The 7,395-nt window shown below is 36.0% G+C and overlaps 1 protein-coding gene across 1 annotated transcript in view; it reads right to left on the reverse strand.

The window, feature by feature from the left end:
- Positions 1 to 7,395, reverse strand: part of TRMT2B (tRNA methyltransferase 2 homolog B) — an 88,769-nt gene that overhangs the window by 21,072 nt on the left and 60,302 nt on the right.

Raw genomic sequence — 7,395 nt, forward strand, 5'->3', positions numbered from 1 at the left:
CATATAGTAGGCCACAAAAAGAGACTCAGTTAATTAAGGAAGATTGAAATTGTACCAACCAGCTGTTCAGATCACAGAGGTATAAAGCTAGAAAGAAATTATGCAAAGAAAATGAAAAAGCCCACAAATATATGGAGGCTTAACAACATGCTCCTAAATAACCAATAGATCAATGACCAAATAAAAACAAAGATCAAGCAATATATGGAGACAAATGACAACAATAATTCAACAGCACTAAATCTGTGGGATGCAGAGAAGGCTGTGCTAAGAGGGAAGTATATTGCAATACAGGCCTACCTCAGGAAAGAAGAACAATCCCATATGAACAGTCTAAACTCACTATTAATGGAACTAGAAAAAGAAGAATAAATGAGGCCCAAAGTCAGTAGGAGGGACATAAAAAAGATTAGAGCAGAAATAAATAAAATCAAGAAGAATAAAACAATAGAAAGAATCAATGAAAGCAGGAGCTGGTTTTTCAAGAAAATAAACAAAACAGATAACCCCCTCACCAGACTTATCAAGAAAAAAAGAGTCTACACACATAAACAGAATCAGAAATGAGAAAGGAAAAATCACTACGGACACCACAGGAATACAAACAATTATGAGAGAATACTATGAAAAATTATATGCTAACAAATTGTATAACATAGAAAAAATGGACAATTTTCTAGAAAAATACAACCTTCCAAGGCTGACCCAGAAAGAAACGGAAAATCTGAACAGACCAATTACCAGCAACAAAATTGAATTGGTAATCAAAAATCTACCAAGGAACAAAACACCTGGACCATATGGATTCATGGCTGAATTTAATCAAACATTTAGTGGAGACCTAATTCCCATCCTCCTAAAAGTTTTCCAAAAAGTAGAAGAGGAGGAAATACTTCCAAACTCATTCTATGAGGCCAGCATCACTCTAATACTAAAACCAGGCAGCAAAGACACCACAAAAAAAGAAAATTACAAACAAACATCCCTAATGAACATAGACACAAAAATCCTCAACAAAACATTAGCAAACCAAACTCAAAAATACATCAAAAAGATCATCCATCATGATCAAGTAAGATTAACTCCAGGGATGCAAGGATGGTACAATATTAGAAAATCCATCAACATCATCCACCACATCAACAAAAAGAAGGACAAAACCACATGATCATCTCAATAGATGCTGAAAAAGCATTCAACAAAATTCAACATCCATTCATGATAAAAACTCTCAACAAAATGGTATAGAGGGCAAGATCCTCAACACAATAAAAGCCATATATGACAAACCCACAGCCAACATCATACTTAACACCAAAAAGCTGAAAGCTTTTCCTTTAAGGTCAGTAACAAGACAAGGATGCCCACTCTCCACACTTTTATTCAACATAGTTCTGGTGGTCCTAGCCATGGCAATCAGACAACACAAAGAAATAAAAGGCATTCACATTGGTAAAGAAGTTAAACTGTCACTGTTTGCAGATTACAGGATATTGTACATAAAAAAAACCCTAAAGAATCCACTCCAAAATGACTAGATCTAATATCTGAATTCAGCAAAGTTGCACAATACAAAATTAATACACTGAAATCTGTTGCATTTCTATACACTAATGATGAACTAGCAGAAGGAGAAAACAGGAGAACAATTCCATTCACAATTGCATCAAAAATAATAAAATACCTAGGAATAAACCTAACCAAGTAGGTGAAACACCTATACCCTGAAAACTCTAAGACACTCTTAAGAGAAATTAGAGAGGACACTAACAAATGGAAACTCATGTCATGCTCCTGGCTAGGAAGAATTAATATTGCCAAAATGGCCATTCTGCCTAAAACAATCTACAGATTCAGTGCAATCCCTATCAAAATACTGACAGCATTCTTCAATGACCTGGAATAAATAGTTCTAAAATTCATATGGAACCACAAAAGACCCCGAATAGCCAAGGCAATCCTAAGAAGGAAGAATAAAGCTGGGGGGATTATGCACACCAACTTCAAGCTATACTACAAAGACACAGTAGTCAAGACAATTTGGTACTGGCACAAGAACAGACCCATAGACCTATGGAACAGACTAGAGAGTCCAGATATTAACCCAAGCATATATGGTCAATTAATACACAATAAAGGAGCCATGGATATACAATGGGGAAATGACAGCCTCTTCAACAACTGGTGTTGGCAAAACTGGACAGCTACATGTAAGAGAATGAAACTGGATTACTCTCTAACTCCATACACAAAAGTAAACTCAAAATGGATCAAACACCTGAATGTAAGTCATGAAACCATAAAACTCTTAGAAGAAAACACAGGCAAAACTCTCTTGAATATAAGCATGAGCAACTTTTTCATGAACATATCGCCCCGGGCAAGGGAAACAAAAGCAAAAATGAACAAGTGGGACTATATCAAACTAAAAAGCTTCTGTAGCGCAAAGGACACCATCAGTAGAACAAAAAAGCATCCTACAGTATGGGAGAATATATTCATAAGTGACATATCTGATAAGGGGTTGACATCCAAAATATATAAAGAACTCACATGTCTCAACAACTAAAAAGCAAATAACTCAATTAAAAAATGGGCATAGGATCTGAACACACTTCTCCAAAGAAGAAATTCAGATGTCCAACAGGCACATGAAAAGATGCTCCTCATCACTAATTTTCAAGGAAATGCAAATTAAAACCACGATGAAATATCACCTCACCCGGTTAGGATGGCCCGCATCAAAAAGACTAAGAACAACAAATGCTGGTGAGGATTTGGAGAAAGGGGAACCCTCCTACACTGCTGGTGGGAATGTAAACTAGTTCAACCATTGTGGAAAGCAGTATGGAGGTTTCTCAAAAAATTGAAAATAGAAATACCATTTGACCTGGGAATTCCACTCTTAGGAATTTACCCAGAGAATACAACTTCTCAGATTCAAAAAGACATATGTACCCCTATGTTTATTGTTGCACTATTTACAATAGCCAAGATATGGAAGCAACCTAGGTGTCCATCAGTAGATGAATGGATAAAGAAGAGGTGGTACATATACACAATGGAATACTATTCAGCCATAAGAAAGAAACAAATCCTACCATTTGCAACAACATGGATGGAGCTGTAGGGTATTATTCTCAGTGAAATAAGCCAAGCTGAGAAAGACAAGTGCCAAACAATTTTCCTCGTTTGTGGAGTGTATCAACAAAGCAAAACTGAAGGAAAAAAATAGCAGCAGACTCACAAACTCCAAGACGGGACTAGCGGTTACCAAAGGGGAGGGGTTGGGGAGGGTGGGTGCGGAGGGAGGGAGAAGGAGATTGACAGGTATTATGATTAGTACACATGGTGTGGGGTGGGGGTTCATGGGGAAGGCAATGTAGCACAGAGAAGAGAAATAGTGACTCTGTGGCATCTTACTACACTGATGGACAGTGACTGCAAAGGGGTATGGGGGGATGCGATAATATTGGTGAATGTAGTAACCACATTGTCATTCATTTTAAGAGTGTATGTAAATAATACCTTAATTAAAAAATTGTAAAAAAAACACTCTTCTACATAACCCTTGGGTTAATTAGAGAATCAAAACAGAAATTACAAACTGTTTTGAAATGATCAGCAAGAAAATCAACACTCATCAAAACCCATGATATGTAGCTAAAGTGGTACTCATAAGAAAATTGTAGCATTCAATTCATTTATTTATTCCAATATATTCAAATATATTTCAACTGATAGTACATAAAATATTTTGACTGACAGTAAAGGAACTAAACATTCAACTCAAGAACACAGGTTAAAAAACCAACAGATTATATATACCAAAAGAGAGTAGAAGAAAGTTAATAAATATCTTTTCAAAATTAATGGTGCATGTCTCATCAGTCCTCACTCATAAACCAAGAAAACCCCTGGATGAGATAACAGTCAAGTCCAGGAAGACTCTGAAATGTAGAAAGGAGAAAGTGAACTGCCTAGGGAAGTTAGGATGTAAGGAACACTACTGTGGTGAGTTGCCTGAGGTTTCGTTTTCCCTCCCACATATTGCAGATGGGGCGCTGAAGATTCCTGCATCCTGATACTGCCAATAGGCCCAGACCGAAAAAAAGCCCCAAGAAGGCTTATTCCCTTCAGATAAACAATAATCAGGGATAGGGTGGCCTAGCAGGACATAAAATCTTTTTGATAATACCCATCCTGATCTAGCCAAACATCAAAGTTTTTCAGTGGTGACAAATAGAGATACTCAGGTCTGGCCCCACAGGGCAGCAATTAGGCAGGGTGAGTTGGCCCTCCATCTCCCCTACAGGGGTCGTATCAGTAGGCTCAGACAGGGAGCTGAACTTCCACCCCACCTCCCTGGCAGCAAAGTGATGGAATGAGATGATGAAAGGTGGTACTAGTTGGCACTTCATTTTCCCCACTGGAATAATGTCAGTGGGGCCATCCCCACCTGGCAGCAATGAGGTGGTGAGAGTCAACCCTTCATTCTCCATTTTTCCACCTAGTATTGGAGAGACCTAGCAGGGAGTTGAAATCCCACCCCATCCCAGCAGTAACTGGAAAGAAATAAGCAGAGCTTCAGGGAACTGTGGGAAAATTTTAAAAAGGACAGAATTTTTACATCTTTGAGTCTAAGAAAAAAAGAAGAAAGACAAAGGCTGAAAATGTACTCAAAGAAATAATGGCTGAAAGCTTCCCCAAAGTTAAAACATTGACATTAGTAGACTGTGATAGGTTGCTTATGTATAATGTAATAATTTAGCAATCACTAAAATCTACATGACAAATACACTCAAAACCTATAACAGTAAGCCAAGATGGAATTCTTTAAAAAGGTTCAAGTAATACACAGCAAAGCAGGAAAAATGAAAAAGAGGAACGAAAAAAACAGAGGGAATAAACAGAAAACAAAAAGTAAAACAGCAAACAAGCCTTAACATACCAAAAATGACATTAAAGGTAAACAGCCTAAATAAACCCATTAAAAAACGGGATTGGCAGTGGTTAAAAAAAAAGAAAACTTGACCCAAACATGCTGTCTACAAGAAATCTACTTCAAACATAATGACACAGGTAGGTTGAACATAAAAGGATGTTCAAAGATATACTCTGCAAAAAGAACAAAAAGATAAGGTAGACTTTAGAATAAAGAAATTACCAGTCAGAGAAGGAAAGGGCCAATTCCCCAAACCCAAATGTGTATGCATCAAACAACAGAGATGCAAAATACATGAAGCAGAAACTAACAGAAAGGAAAAGACAAATGAATCAAATCCATAATTATACTTAGAAACTTCAACATCCCTTGCTCAGCAATTGGTAGAACCATTAGAAAATCATCGAGGATGTAGATGAACTGAAGAATACTATCACCCAACATTTGCAAAACATTCCACCCACCAATAGCAGAACATTCTTTTCATAAATAAACCTGAAAACATTTAAAAGAACCAAAACCATACAAAAGTGTGCTCTCTGACCACAGTGAGACCAAACTAGAAATCAATGACAGAAAAGCAATAGGAAAATCTCCAAACACTTGGAAATTAAGCAACTCACATATACCATGAGCCAAAGAAGTAGCAACGGAAAATTTTAAAAACACATTTTAATGAAAATATATCAAAATGTGTGGGATGCAGCTAAAAGTAGTGTTGAGAGGGAAATTTATAGCAATAAATAATTACATTAGAAAAGATGAAAACTCTCAAACAAATAATCTAAGCTCCTATCCTACCTTAATAAATTAGAAAAACAATAGCAAAATATACTTGACGTAAACAGATGGAAGGAAATAATGCTAAAATGCAGAAATGATAATGATCATAATGATTTTATCATTTTATCCTAATGATAAAAGCAGAAATCAATGAAATTGAAAACAGAAAAACCATACAAAAAACAGATGAGACAAAAAGCTGGTTCTTTGAAAAAAAAATCAATAAACTGATAAACCTCTAGAAAGACTGACAAAGACAAAAGAGTGAAGACATGATTTACCAGTATCAGGAATGAAAGAAGAGATATTGCCACAGAACTTAAATACATCAAAAGGATAGGGAATACTATGAACAATTCTGCACAGGTAGATTTGACAATTTAGGTGAAGTGGAACAACTCCCTGAGAAGCACAACATACCACAACTCATCCAATATGAAATAAATAATTTGAGTCGTTCTATATCTATTAAGGAAATTAAACTCTTGTTTCCAAAAACTGAAAGAGAAAATCTCCATGTCCAGATAGTTTCACTTGGGAATTATACCAAGCCATTTAAAGATTTAACACCAGTTCTACACAATCTGTTTCAGATAAAAGGAGGGAATTCCAACTTATTTTATGAGGCCAGTATTATCCTGAGACCAAAATCAGACAAAGCCCGTGGAAAAAGAGAAAACTACAGTCCAATATCCCTCATGGACAAAAATAACCTATCCCTCATAGATAACAAAAATCCTCAACAAAATATTAACAACTAGAATCTAGCAATGTATAAAAATAATTATGTGCAATAAAGCACAACTAAGTGAGGTTTATTCTAGGGATACAGGCTGATTCAATATTTGAAAATCAATCTAATCCAATTATCACAAGTTAAAAAGGAAAAACTACATGATCATATCCAATGACACAGATAAAGCATTTTACTAAATTCAACATCCATTCATGATAAAACTCTCAGGAAACTAGGAACACAAGGTAACATCATTAACCTAGTAAAGAACAGCCATTTAAAAAAAACTAGAGATAATATCATACTTAAGGCGGAGAGACTGAAAGCTTTCAGAATCAAGGCAAAGAAGTCTGCTGCCACCACTGCTATTCAACATAGTAGTGGGTGTTTTAACCATCCCAATAGGGCAAAATAAAATTAAATAAAAGGAATAAAGATTGGAAAGGATGAAATACGACTGTCCTTACTTAAAATGACATGATTGTATATGTAGAAACTCTCAAGGAATCAACACGCACAGAAAACTATTGACACTGCACACAACAAATTGGATGAATCTGAAGGGAATTGTGTTGAGTAAAAGAAGTCATTCTCAGAAAGTTATACTGTATGATTCCATTTATATAATATTCTAAATGATAAAATTATAGAGATGGAGAACAGCTAAGTGGTTGCCAAGATTGAGAGATGTGGGAGGAGAGATGATTGTGACTATAAAGGGGCAGCAGGAAGGGTTTTGTGGTTACAGAACAGTTCTACGCCTTTATTATGATGGTGGTTACACAAATCTGTGCACATGTCTCTAAACAAATGGCCACAGGCCTCAACAACAACAAGAAAAAAAAAAACCTGGGAAAATGGGAATCTGATTTTCAGAGTTACCACATTATATGTAAATGTCTAGTTTTCAATGTATTTCCTTGCTGTCATC

This window comes from Manis javanica, chromosome X, assembly GCF_040802235.1.
Source record: "Manis javanica isolate MJ-LG chromosome X, MJ_LKY, whole genome shotgun sequence".
Lineage (NCBI taxonomy): Eukaryota > Metazoa > Chordata > Mammalia > Pholidota > Manidae > Manis > Manis javanica.